Raw genomic sequence first — 13,978 nt, 5'->3', positions numbered from 1 at the left:
AACAAATAGCATCAGAGTCTTGGCTCCCATTCGGAGGCATACACAGACACAGGCCCCAAAACAATGAGTCATTACTTATTACATCCATTATTAACTCAGCTCAGCCTCATTAGGCTTAGAAATTGCAGAGACAAAAAAAAAATCAGAAGCTAAGTGACACCAAGTACCCACACATTTAGGGGGCTGGGGTGGTGTGGGAGAGGCAGTGAACAAGTGAAGGGCAGTTAAAACCAGCAACTCAGCAATTGTGACATTTTCAAATCCTGAGGGTCACTGATAGTTGATTGTGTGTTTTCCCTTTTCTGACATGATTGTGTTGAGGACTTACATTTTAAAGTAGTGGGGCTGAGATTGAAGAATATAGGAAGTACATCATTAGCTAACACCAGCCCTTCAAAATAAAGTTTATTAGGAGTTACTTTATTAATGAATGCTTGGAAGTTTATTAGGAGTTCCTTTATTAATGAATGCTTGGAGGTTGCTGTATGCTGATATATATATATATATATATATATACACACACACACACATACATACATATTATATATATACTGTATATCCCACATTCAAAGGCTGTGAAATTGCATTGTTTACCCATATCTTCAGAAAAAAATCACTTCTACTGTCGTGGTAAACAACCTGCTTCCCTATTTATAATGGTCTGGCCCTCTAGCAACTTCAGCATGAAATTATAGCTAATTTGCCTACAAACGTCAGGTGGTCATAATAATCTGGCCACTCAGTGTGTGTATGTATGTGTGTGTGTGTGTATGTATATGTATGTGTGTGTGTGTGTGTGTGTATGTATATGTGTGTGTGTGTGTGTGTATAACCACATTTTCTAAAGGGATGTCCAGAAGTAACAGAGATGACCTATTTCTGCAATTAAGCAGGATGACTACTATTAATATTGCAGGAATGCAGGGGGACATTTTACTTATTTTTGTCCCTCTTACATCTACCAATGCTTTCTCAAAGTTGTTTTCTGCACCCAAAAGTAAACGTTTTCTGGATTTACAGAATCCAAATAAATAGAAAGTTATTTCATATTTTATCAATGCTGCACAATGATGGAAATACTCTTACAAAGAATTAGAACTAGTTGTTTTTTGGAAATGATTGTCTCCGGGACAAAATGTGGATTCATGTTTAGAACAACTTGTGAAAATATCTCTTCTTTTTGTGTTAACCATGAAGAAAAACGATGTTTCATATCACTTCATGTGAGAATAACTGATCAACTCTGTGGCTAGTTTTCCAAATTAATTAGTCAAAATAGTGGCTGTATTTTTATCCCTGAATATTAATAAAATAAACTTTTATTGCCCATGTGGCCATGACTTCCTATTCTTAAATATATAATCAGTATGTTTCCTAGGCTTTCAAATACTTTCTCTCTTTTTTTTTTTTCTTTTCCTTTTTTTGTTGTTGTTAATCCTCACTGGAAGATATTTTTCCCATTGAATTTTAAAGAGAGTGGAAGGGAGAGAGGGAAGGGGAAAGAAATACAAATAGAGAAAGAGAGAGAAACATTTATGTGAGGGAGACACATCCATGTGAGGATCAAACCTGCAACTGAGGTACGTGCCCTTGATTAGGAATCGCACCTGAGACCCTTCAGTGTGTGGGCCAGCACTCTATTCACTGAGCAACACTGGCTAGGCTCAAATAATTTTTTTTTTTAAATACAATCTTTAAAGATTTCAATCTTTTAAGATAGTATAAGAATAGATTATAAGGGGGGTTGTTCTTTCTCATTGGGCAGCTAAAATATTTCTTTTCTCTACAAGGCAGATAAAACTTATAGTAATGTTTATCCTGCATCCTATGGACCGTAGGTTGTTCAGTCAAATTGTGTTATAAATTGGCAGTTAAATTGAAAGGTCACTAACAGAAGGAAAAAATCCTTAGTACTTAAGACAAAGGTTAAAATTCTTCCTTTCATGGACTTAGTTTGCTAAAATACCTTGGCCAGAAAATAAAGGGAAAAGCAGTCTTCAAAATTGGTCAAATATATCAATGAATGCATGTCAAGGTGAACTTCCCTTTGTGGCTTTCTGTGCCTATATTTAATTATCTATTTGGAAATATAATTAATTGTTTTTAGAATGTGGAGTTATATTCACTAACAGATGGCTGGATACTTAATTTGATTGCACATATATTTAGGATATCTTTAATATCCCATAAAAATAATTGACTTATTCAATTACGCATCTAGGTATCTAATATAGACTTATTTCATGTTCATTATGATTATGAAATTATGAACAGTAAAACCATACTATAACTCTCATCTTACCCTATAAATGAGTGATATTTTTCTCCTGACACTACATTAAAGAAGAAAAAGGACAAGAACAAGATAGAGGAAGAAGAGAAAAAGAGGAAGAGGAAAACTATATATATATATATATATATATGGTTTGTCCTGCTATTTTATATTTGTTTCTGATTCTAATACTTCTATAAAATTACCAAACTTATTTTATTTTTATGATATTCTCCTTCAGAATGGACTTGGTATTTATTTGTTGGCTATGGTTTTGGTGAAGTAATCTAGCAGAGAATAATGTATAAATGATATCCACTTTTTGGATTTGTTCTTGAGCAACTTCTAGTTCAAATATGTTCTTAGTTATTTTCTTATTTGGACTTTCAACACTTTTAGAGGTAGAAAGGCTAAATCTATCAGTTTTATACATTTGTAAAATTTCATTGGGATACTTTTATCCTTAGGGATAATATGATAAATCAATCTTTTCTAATAAAACATCACTAAAACTATTCAAAGATAATTATATGTCTCAGTATGCTTCTCCGTATGCACATTCAGTTCCTTCAACTGTATAGAATGGAAGAATCATTTCTAGCCAAGCCAGCATAGATGGCATGAACATTTTTTCGTAGTAGCAATGTAGTCGTAACTTGGTAGCTTCATCTGCTCTCCCACACACCCTCTTTCCAGGAAAACAGCTATCTGGGTTGCACACGAGCCCCTTTATCCCTATTTATCTAGTTCAAAGGAGCTAGACCCATAGGCTAGCTGTCCAGGAGTTTGTAAGACATTTTCTTAAAGCACAACTATTTTCCTACTGGTGAGGTCATGTGCCCTGGAGGCTACCACAATAACTGGTGGAATTTTCTTGCCATAGCTGGAGGTTTCTCTACCAAAGAACCTGATCTCTGTCTAATCCATCTTATTTTCCACTAAAAAAAATCGCCACTGTGTTTTCCTTTCTATCCCAGAGGGGTTTATAAGGCTATTGAAGAGAAATGCCCTTCTCCCACCAAGAGTGCTTTATGCTCTCAGACCAGTGTGTCTCAATATCATGAGCAATCTGGCTGTGAGTATAGTCTTTCATATAAGTCACTTGATGTCCTGAACCCCAGATGAAATCAGGGGTCCCTGACTGAGGCCAGGCCCCTAGGTGGTCCCTTGGCCCTCTAGGCTCCCAACACCAAGTATCAACATGGAGCCAACACAGATGACTCTGCTGTCAACTTAGATTTTATTACTTGCAGGTTTAATCTAAATACAAACACATCAGAACACACACACACACAAGTATTGAGGGTTAACAAACTGAAAATCCAAGAGTCTCAAATATCCTCCGGTCCAGGCTACTTGCAGAGTGGTGGTTACTGGTCACTAAAGCCTTAGTGTCCAGGGGTTCCATGTATTGCAAGGAAGACTGCTGAACTAGCTCAAGATAGCAAGGCCCTGGATAATGAAGGGCCACCAAGCCAGACACATGGGCTGTCAGCATCGCTCATTTGCAGGAGGGTGAATAGCAAGTGTCACTGTTCTTAATTTTACTTTTATCCTTCTTGTAGAGGTGTCTCGCTTCATCTGCACTTGTTAGATTAGCTTGTGGTCTTCTGAGATTAGCCCTCAAAGTCCAAATCAAAATATTTGGCAATGTTCTCAGAGGTACTTGGTCATTGTTATCACTTGCACCTGTGGGTTGCTTCCCTTTGGCTGGCAGCTTAGGACTTGGCTGTTGGCCCAGACTTGTATGTGTTCAGATGAACTGGTTCAAACTCAAGTCGGAGTTTGTTATAGTAATTCTGCTCTCCAAACTCAGTTGGGTGTCATCCAATGCAATGAAAGATTGCTGGTTAGGTTTCTGGTCACGGCTGGGTTGTGGGCTCGATTTCCTGTAGGGGACATGAGGCAGCTTATCAATGTTTTTCTCTCTCTCTTCCTTTCTCTTCCTCTCTCTCTAAAAATCAATAAAAATCATTTTTTTTAAAAAAGTGCCTTATGCTACAGAGAAGAACTGATGTGTGTCTTCATTTTTCACATATAAACTCCAATAGTGTAGATTTTTACCTGATTTCCTCTTTGTTATATCCTCCTCTTCTTCAGATTCACCATGACCAGAAGAAGGCTGAGAGACAAGAAAATATGAGAGACATTTTACTACCATGTAGCCAATAACCCTCCACTTCTGACCTTTATCTCCCATCAAGTTTAAATGCAAACTTGTTTCTTGAAGGGGAAATTGTCCCCCATCCAATATATTGCCAAGAACACAGTGGTTGCTCATGTTTCTCACAGGCCATGGGTCTTAGACCTTGTGAGTTCTCCAAGAAAATATACTTTTAGTGAGACTTGCCTGCCAGGCTTTGTGAAAACTTGACCACATCTACAATATTCAAGGTATATAAAGTTGAACTTTCTCTCTTTAAAATCCTTTTCCATGTTTGACCATTTGTCTGTGGTGTGCAGGACATTAGCCTCCTGTTGTCTGGGTCTAAAGGGAGGCTTATCATTTGTTTCAATACAGCTGATCTAATGAGGTTACCTTTAATGCATTTTACCATCTGATCTGATCTATAAATTCACTGCCCTGGCTATGCAGGTTGAAATAATGTCACTTCACCTCAACAAAATTATCAAACTTTTCCATTTTAAATTTATTTTGTCTTTAGTTTATAAATGTAAAGTATGGCTATTTTGATGTTTAGTATAGCAAAGCTCAAGCCTGTTTCTTCCCCTACCGCCACTGCTCCATAGGTAACTGCCTATGGAAAAAAAAACAGAATAATTTATTTACCCCAGAGAGAGCCAGAGAAGAATATAGCAAAGAGAGATTCAAGGCTGTGGATTGAATGGATTTTTGAATGGGACTTAAATGCCCTGTAGGATTAGCCACAGGAAAGGATTGAGTAAGCACCTGTCTGCTGGTATGATTGAGGGGTGACAGGTAATCTCTCTGCCCAAATGTATGCATATCCCCTAAACCACCATGCTGATATGAAAGAATCATTCCTTCGGGTATTATTTCTAAAATGTCTCTGTAAAAATGCAAATACTTTACCTAGAAGTAATGGAACATTAAGCCATTTATAGTCATTTAAATTTTAGGAAGGCTTATAACATTGACACAGAGCTAGAGTAAATCCAAGAAAACAGGATATATAAAAGAATTATTGATTCAGAAGACAGAAAGTATTATCTCCAACTTGGCTATGAAAAGTTGGGGATGGGAGTGAGTTGCACACTAGAGACAAGGATATGTTGGTAGGGGCAATTCAAGGATCAGTAAATAAAAAGGGGAGTGAAGCAGCATCAAAAAATACCTTTTCAAATTTACCAGTTCTCAAGATATGACCCTGACAAGGTGAGCTAAGCCAAAACTGATCACTTTGAGCATTTAGGCCATTTTAGGGGTGATTGATCATTGACTGGAAACAGACTAGGGACCAAGAATCTCAAACCTTAACTTTGCCCTTGGAACTGTGAGAGTATACTGAGTTTATTCCTTTATTTGGTAGAAATAATTGGCAGGTCTTTCCCTCAAATATTATCTTCATATCATCAGTCCCTTTATCACCCTGCATACCCTTTAAAAGAAAATAAATCCGATTGCGTTAAACAGGCTTTAGTTAAGTCTAAGTAAATAGGGGAGAGAGATTAAACTCAATTCACTAAAAGAAAAGGAAGAGGCTATTTGTTTTCTTTTTATTAAATTTATTGGCTTGAAACTGGTTAAAAAATTATATAGGTTTCAGGTGCACAATTCTACAACATATCATCTGTACACTGTACTGTGTGTTCACCATCCCAAGCCATATCTCCATCCATCACAATTTATCCACCATGTATCCTCCTCTACCTCCCACCTATACTTTCCCTAAGCAATCATCACACTATTATCCATATCCATGAGTTCTTTCTTTTTTATTTTCTTTTTTTGCTCAATCCCTGCCCCTGGCTGCCACAGCCACCCCCTCTACCCGGCAGCTGTCAGACTATTATCTATCCCTGAGTCTGTTTCTATTTTGCATTTTAGTTCATTTGTTCATTAGAACATATGAGTGAAATCATATGGTACATCTCTTTCTCTGACTGGCTTATTTCACTCAATATAATGCTCTCCAGGTCCATCCATGCTGTAGCAAAGAGTAAGATGTTCTTTTTACAGCTGCGTAGTATTCAATTGTGTAAATGTACCACAGCTTTTTTATCCACTCATCTATTTATGGGCACTTGGCTTCCAAACCTTGGCTATTGTAATGCTATAATGAACATAGTAAACAGAATAGAGCCCAGAAATAAACCCACACCTTTATGGTCATTAATACTTGACAAAGGAGGCACAAGCATAGAATGGGGTAATAATAGTCTATTCAATAAATGGTGTTGAGAATATTAGACAGATATGGAAGAGGCTTTTTAAATGCTGGAATGAGCTCATAGAAAGGTCCAGAAGGAGTGGTCAGTGTAATTAGGTCATGGGTGTTTGACAACTGTTCTTTATTGAAGTGAGGATCCCACCCTCCCACCTTGACTGGGAGTTAGAAAATGCTATCTCCGTCAATGATTCCATTTCATTGCAGATCCTTGAGAAAGACATTTCTTGGTTTTAGAGGATTTGTATCTCAAAGGACAGAGAAAGAATTTAAACTTGCAAATTTTCTAAAGTAAATGCTTTAGGAAACTGAGGACCTCCTGTCTCAAGTTCACTCACGCTGAGGGGAGAATGTTAAAGCTATCTTGATTAAGAGAGAGCTCCTAGTTGATAGTTTATTATTAATATTTTGCTACATGGTGATTTCAAGTTACTCTCTTGAACATTCCTTCCTTTATTCTGGATATACATTTAATATACACAAACACATACAGCAGTGATTTGATGTATTTGATTAATATTTTATCTGTTTATATAACACTTTACATATAGAAAGCATTCTCATTTTTTAAATCCATCATATCATTTAACTTGATTTTTTTCTGCAAACCTGAATAAAACAGGCACTGGGGACTGTTTGATAGCTGGGGCCACATACTTTTATATGAGTTCACATGATTTAGCTCACGACTCATGCTATGCAAGGCCATGCTGCCATTGCTATCACTAAGGTGCTCAGTCCTTGTTTAACCTTATCCATCTTATTTTTTATTTGATCTCAAAACATCATCTTCAGTCCAATCCCAAGGAAAGCTGATGCCAATGAAGCCAGTGGGGCCAATAGAGATGGGCTAGAAGAAGATGGGTTGTGGAAGGGTGGATCTCTCGTGTTATTCTCTGAGGAGCTGACTTCCAAGTTTTGCTTGGCAAGTACGTGACTATTTGAGTGTCTCACAGTACTAATTAATTCTGAAAAGAAAAGTAGAAGAAAGTGGAATTGCTTGACAGCTGCTCTACACATTAAAATATCAATGCCAGTTAACAGATGCCACTGATCAGCTGCTTTCCACTTGTTTTCATAAGTCTATCAACAGAATGGCAGGGGGATTTTATGATTTCTGTCATTGGTGTAGACTCAAGCAAAACAGTACTTTCTCCAAACAATATACATTCAATATTTTGTACTTCCTTGAACATTATTGCCTTTTAAGGTAATTTCTAATTTTCATAAACTCTTGACTATCATCAGTTGCAGGTTCAAAATTTTATTGGGTCCTTACTATGTGCACAAATCTATAATGAAAAAGATGCAAGCAAGCATTTTACCCTCAAGGGGCTTAAAATCAAGATGAGGACAGTAGTACACATTCCCAAAAATAAGATGACATTTACTAAGCACCAAACTGATACTGAAAACAAGAATTAATAAAGTTATTAAAAATGGGACTCTGGTATACTTTTATAATTTCGTTTTTGTTTTTTTCTTTATTTTCCTCTTGCCTGATTTTTTTTTTTCTTCTTTTGGTCTCAGTATGATATTCCAATATACCTCTTGAAGCCAGAGAGATGCTCCCACAGGATTCATTCATTGTTAATTAGAGAAGCTTTATTCTTGCCCTCTAGCAAAGAGAGTTGATTTTGAATAAAAGTGCCTGATCTAGCCTGGCTGGCATGGCTTAGAGATTGTGCATTGACCTATGAACCTGAAGGTCACTGTTTGATTCCTGGTCAGGGAATATGCCTGGGTTGTAGGCTCAATCCCTGGAGTGGGGCATGCAGGAGGCAGCTGATCAATGATTCTATCTCATCATTTATGTTTCTCTCTCTTTCGCTCTCTTTCTTCAACTCTGAAAGCAATAAAAAATATTTTTTAAGGAAAGAAACAAAGTGCCTGATCTAGAAAGTGACTAGCCAGACTGAGTAATTCTGACAGGTAATGTCAGAAGTCTATCCATTTTACGAATTTTAGTAATGCTCTAATAATATAAATAATAATATAATAACAATATATTTTATTATGTTATAGTTTATAAAACTTGCATATATCCATACATTCCTGCGATTTTTATTTAAATTGTGAAGTAGTCAGAATTTGTTATCTTCCTTTTAGACAGTAGGAATCTGGAACTAGAGGTTAAAGTTGTAAGGTTGGAGCTAAGGATCAGAATCCATGATGTTTCCACTCTGAACATTGACTGTCATACTATTATATTGCATCTAAAATACCAAGACCCAAAACAATTTCTGAAAGAATGAATTCTAAGGCCTTATGGATCATGACCTAGAGAGGACCAGTTTTACACATACTTGTAAAGTTGAAACAGCCTGTTTTCAGCATCTCTCCTCTCTACTCTACAGCTTCCCATTGATCTTCCACTGTATTTCTCCAATCCCAACTGTCACCTCCCCCTAGGCAGACGGCATTTATTGTCCCATCTTTCTTGGCGGAGACAAAGTAGAAGACAAGATGTGCAGCCAGGAGAAATTGCCTGATACTGGTATTGTGTAGCTGCTGTATGTTTCTACATAATCCCTCTGGTGCAGGGTTACGAAAGGGATTTTGTGAAGGTTAATGTTAGGGACTCAATAGCAAGTTCTGTTTATCCTTCACTGCTTCACTAGAATGGCCTCCTCTTGGGGACCTCTCAGACACACACAGTGAGAGCAGACCTGCCTTCCTCTATATTTTGGTAGCATCCCAGACTTATCTCTATTGCAGCACAGTGTATTATCTACTACTATAATCTTTTCCTTGGAATTCCCTCCTCATTAAATAAGAGCTTTAAGTAAAGGGTTCTATCCTCTTTACCTTTATCATGAGCATCATGCCAGGTGCCTGGTAAGTGCACAGTAAATATTTTCCAAATAATAAAATAAATAAAACATAAATAAACAGTTTGCCAGAGACTTGAAATTACAAAAGATATTCTTGTCAGTGGTAAATACTTCCCAAATCATAGAGTAGGTGAGAGCATTCATCTGTTATCCTAATCACTTTGGAATGCGCCTAGAACCAATAAAGATGAACTGGTAAGGTCCAGGTATAACTGCACTTTAGAGTTGTTATTTTAAGACCCTTCAGTATAAATGAACTAGATGCACATAGTAAAATATTAATGGGCTAGTTTTATAAGCCCAAGCCAAGGTGGAAACAAGTCGGAGAGGAAAGCTATAAGACAAGAAGATCAAAGGATGTGATTTGATCAACACTTTCCCAACAGCCTTTCAGATTTTCGCCTCCTTAAATCAAGGAGCTTTTAGTTGCAATTACAATCAACTGAGTTGAAGCAGTGTTCAAACAACCTGGAAGCAGGTAATATGTTTCTGGTTCAAGCCTCAAATATATCTAATCTGGTTCTATTTATCTGAGTGGTGGGACATATTTTTCTGTGATTCATTTTAGATTTCTCTAGGACCCATGTTCCACCCCAGCAATTTGAAGCCAATTTCAAATCAACTAGATCCTACTTCAAAATGTGATTAAGTAAATCAATAACAATGAGTAGGTAATTGAAGCTTTTTTCTCTCTTTCACAACTCAACAAATCTCAGATTTGGAGGGAAAAAACATTTTCTAGTAAGTCCCTGAGACTTAGCCTAGTGAATAAAGAGTTGGGAAACTTACTTTACAAAAAAGAACATGTATATGCATTTTTATTTTGTATTTATATGTCATTTTACATTAGTAATTTTTATAGATAAGCTGTCCTGATTGCTCTCAGACCTTTGTGAAATAATACATACATTATCATTCTTATTTTCTGTCTGAGCAGACGTAAGCTTATTGAAATATCTATCAGCCATCCATAGAACTAGAAGCTACCTACGAATAAACTGAAGAGTAGATGTTTATTTCTTGATATTTGATATATGTGTGTCACGGATCTTATTAAAATTTTGGGAAGTCACAATGAAGCGATTATATCACAGTAAAGCACAGAAAATAATTTATATCATATGCTAGAAATCCATATTTCAAAACAACAGACTGCCCTTGGATTTTTTCCTTTTGTAATCAAATCAGTCAATCAAGGGACTTATCTAAAAAAAGTCATCTATCCTAGAGACAATTCTTGCCTCTCAGAAGGCAAGCACAGTTTTCAGCAATATCTTTTCCTTTGATTCTATGGAATATGGGAGGTTTCTTCTCTGCTGCTTCCTTCCTCCCTCCTCTCACATAACACACCAACCATCATATAATTATTATTTTGCCTCTTCAACAAGAGTCTGTGGGCTGAATTCCTGTATTGCTATTCCTAGTTTCATGATACTCATGGAAGTTCCATGTCCAGTGACCTCTTCCCTTGACCCTTGTCACAGTAATACTGCTTTGAATTGTTTATTACACACTTTGTAACACTGGGCACATATGTGTCTCTTTCTTACGAATACCCATGTTTTTAAAAGATAAGTATTACTTCCTGGTACCAATCAATATAGTAACTGGAACAAAATATGTATTATATGTTGGAATAAATGATTTTATGTCGCTTAAATACCTCCAAATAGATCTAAGTCAAATAAATGCTGCTTTCAAAATAACAGGGAAGAATCTCTTTATTAGTATAATAAAATATATGAAATCATGAGTATTACGGAGTAATAAACACTATCACAAGAGCACTAAAATATGTTTATAAATGCCAAACACTTGATAATTATTATCACTAACCTTCACAATAATTCTGGGAAGTAGACATTAATATCCTGATTTCGTAGAAGAGGAAATTACTCTCAGTGCTATTATATAAAGTGCCAAAAGATGAACTATTTAGAATTTATATTAGGTTGTGGCCTCTTAGAGAAAGATATTTTTGGTCACAAATCACACATTTTTTAAAATTTATTTTTTGTATTTGTTGTATGCCATTGTGTAATTAATGGCTCTTATCCTTCATGTCTAATTAAAACTTTAAGAAATGTTGAGAGTTTCAAGGGCTATAATAGGAATTTTATGATTAATTGGCATAGAGTTGTAGATATTAGTGTCTGACTAAACTTTAGGCAGAAAGCAAAATGAGGCAGGACAACCATTTTCTAAAGACAAGAAAGGAGCTCAGGTCACCTAATTCCCAATTTCCAGCAGTGAGTGTGGGATCCTAGGTTTCCTACTGCAGCGTTAGTATCTGAGTGATGCTCTTTAGTGTCTTGGCCAATCAAGTGTGTAATTGTCCAAAGGAACTGATGTCCTCACCTCTTCATTGAAAACACGATTTCACAGTCTGAGAGATTTCCATGAGTAAGACTTTTTAGAACTATAGAAAATTGACATTTATTTCTCTATCTATTTTCATCCTACCTCATTCAAATTTGTTCTCTCTGTCTTAATTGCCTACAAAATTTACAATTTAAAAGGGATAAAGAGAATGTTTCTATTAAAACCTTTACCTCAAATAGTTATTGGTGAAAGTGGGGTATCCACCAGTGGAAGTGGGGGTCCCCTTCCCCACTGGGTGCTGTGGGTCAGTGCTTACAATATCTTGAGAAAAATAATTTTCTAAGACCCTTACAAGAGGATGAGTGATTTTTATTTGTGTGGAATTACATCTCTGGGTTTGCTAAGTCCCATCTTCCTAAATCCAATCCTGGAAGAGGTGCAGCTGGGGATTCAGCAGAACAGGAGGCAGAGCCAGTGTCTAGAGCAGTGATGGCGAACCTATGACACGCAATCTCATTTTTTTGATTGATTTTTCTTTGTTAAATGACATTTAAATATATAAAATAAATATCAAAAAATATAAATCTTTGTTTTACTATGGTTGCAAATATCAAAAAATTTCTATATGTGACACAGCACCAGAGTTAAGTTAGGGTTTTTCAAAATGCTGAAACGCCGAGCTCAAAAGGTTCGCCATCACTGCTCTAGAGCTTTTAATTCCAGGGTGGAGCTGGATCCTGTGTAACATCAGGCTGGTTCCAGTCTATCAGTCCATTGTGTGTTGGGGCCACATGACTGTGAGCCATGTGAGTGAATGCAGGGGAGCACGCCCCATGCAACAAGAGAGCCAGGAGCCCAGCACACAAGAAAGAGAGAGAGAGAGAGAGAAAGAACTCCTTTGTTTAGAATTTTAAATATCTGAAATCTTCCCAAGCTTGCAGTCCCTCTGCCTATTCTGGCTAATGAATGGCCTGTTCTCAATGTCACTCAGACATTACTGGGCATGCCTATAATATTTGGCTTTTCCTTTGCTTCTTTCCAGTTATTAATAACTGGGTTCATTACAGTGGTACCAAAATCACATATGCTCCCTCAGAGTATGAAAGTATTGGCAAGCTTTTGTTACATTGAGTAGGGGGCAGGCAGACAGGTATTTTTTTTAATATATTTTATTGATTTTTTACAGAGAAGAAGGAAGAGGGACAGAGAGTTAGAAACAGCGATGAGAGAGATCGATCAGTTGCCTCCTGCACGCCCCCTGCTGGGGATGTGCCCGCAACCAAGGTACATGCCCTTGACCGGAATCGAACCTGGGACCCTTGAGTCCGCAGGCCGACGCTCCATCCATTGAGCCAAACCGGTTCGGCAGGTATTTTTTACTATATGCAACAAATACTGAGTAACCTGCTTTATATATGATACTATGTAAGGCCCTGAGAGAAAAAATGGGAAAGGAGCAGTATTCCTGCTCCAAGTGAGCATAGGAAACATAAACAAAGCTTAACAGGTAATACAAGTTTAAAGTTACCCTGTGAGTGAGGCAGGTAGAAGAGAAATGTTTGTGAAACCCATTGCAACTACTCTTCCCTAGGCTTGGAGGATCCAGGGTGTCTTCCAAGAGGAAGTGTCTTCTCACCTGAGCAAATCCACAGAGAATCACAAAGGAAGAGCATTGCAGGTGTTGGGCAGCATATGAAAAGTTTAATGATAACAGAACATGTCAGTTTCAGAAAACCGACAAGTGGCTGGAGAGGAATTGTGGTCCAGACCAACATGCAAAAACGATGTAGGGATCAGGGGAGTGAAGGAGGGCTTTAGGAAAGGCTCTTGGCAAAAATAAATAAATGAATAATTCCAATACTTACTGCTTCTTAATATTATATACCATTTGACCTTTATTTCTTTGAGTCTTTTGTTACCTGTATCTCCTAGAGTCTCCCATTAAAATGCAAATGCAGTTGGAAGGTGTATTAATCAAAGTCCCTTTATAAGCTACTAACTTGGTAGGTGTTAGAATAGCTGAGGAGTGCAGGGGGAGAATTGCCAAAGGAAGCTTCACCCATTTTACAATTTTGCTGCAGGCCACCGCCACTTGTAATTATCATACCCTCTTCTACTCCCTGGGAGGAACTGTGTTAATGCTTCAATGCCAAGACCTTAAGGCAGGGTCTTCCGGACTG

The sequence above is a fragment of the Myotis yumanensis genome, unplaced genomic scaffold, assembly GCF_028538775.1.
Source record: "Myotis yumanensis isolate MYYU_CA2020_CCGP unplaced genomic scaffold, mMyoYum1.0.hap1 SCAF_7, whole genome shotgun sequence".
Lineage (NCBI taxonomy): Eukaryota > Metazoa > Chordata > Mammalia > Chiroptera > Vespertilionidae > Myotis > Myotis yumanensis.
The sequence above is the reverse complement of the archived record's forward strand: the minus strand, read 5'-3'. Positions refer to the sequence as shown.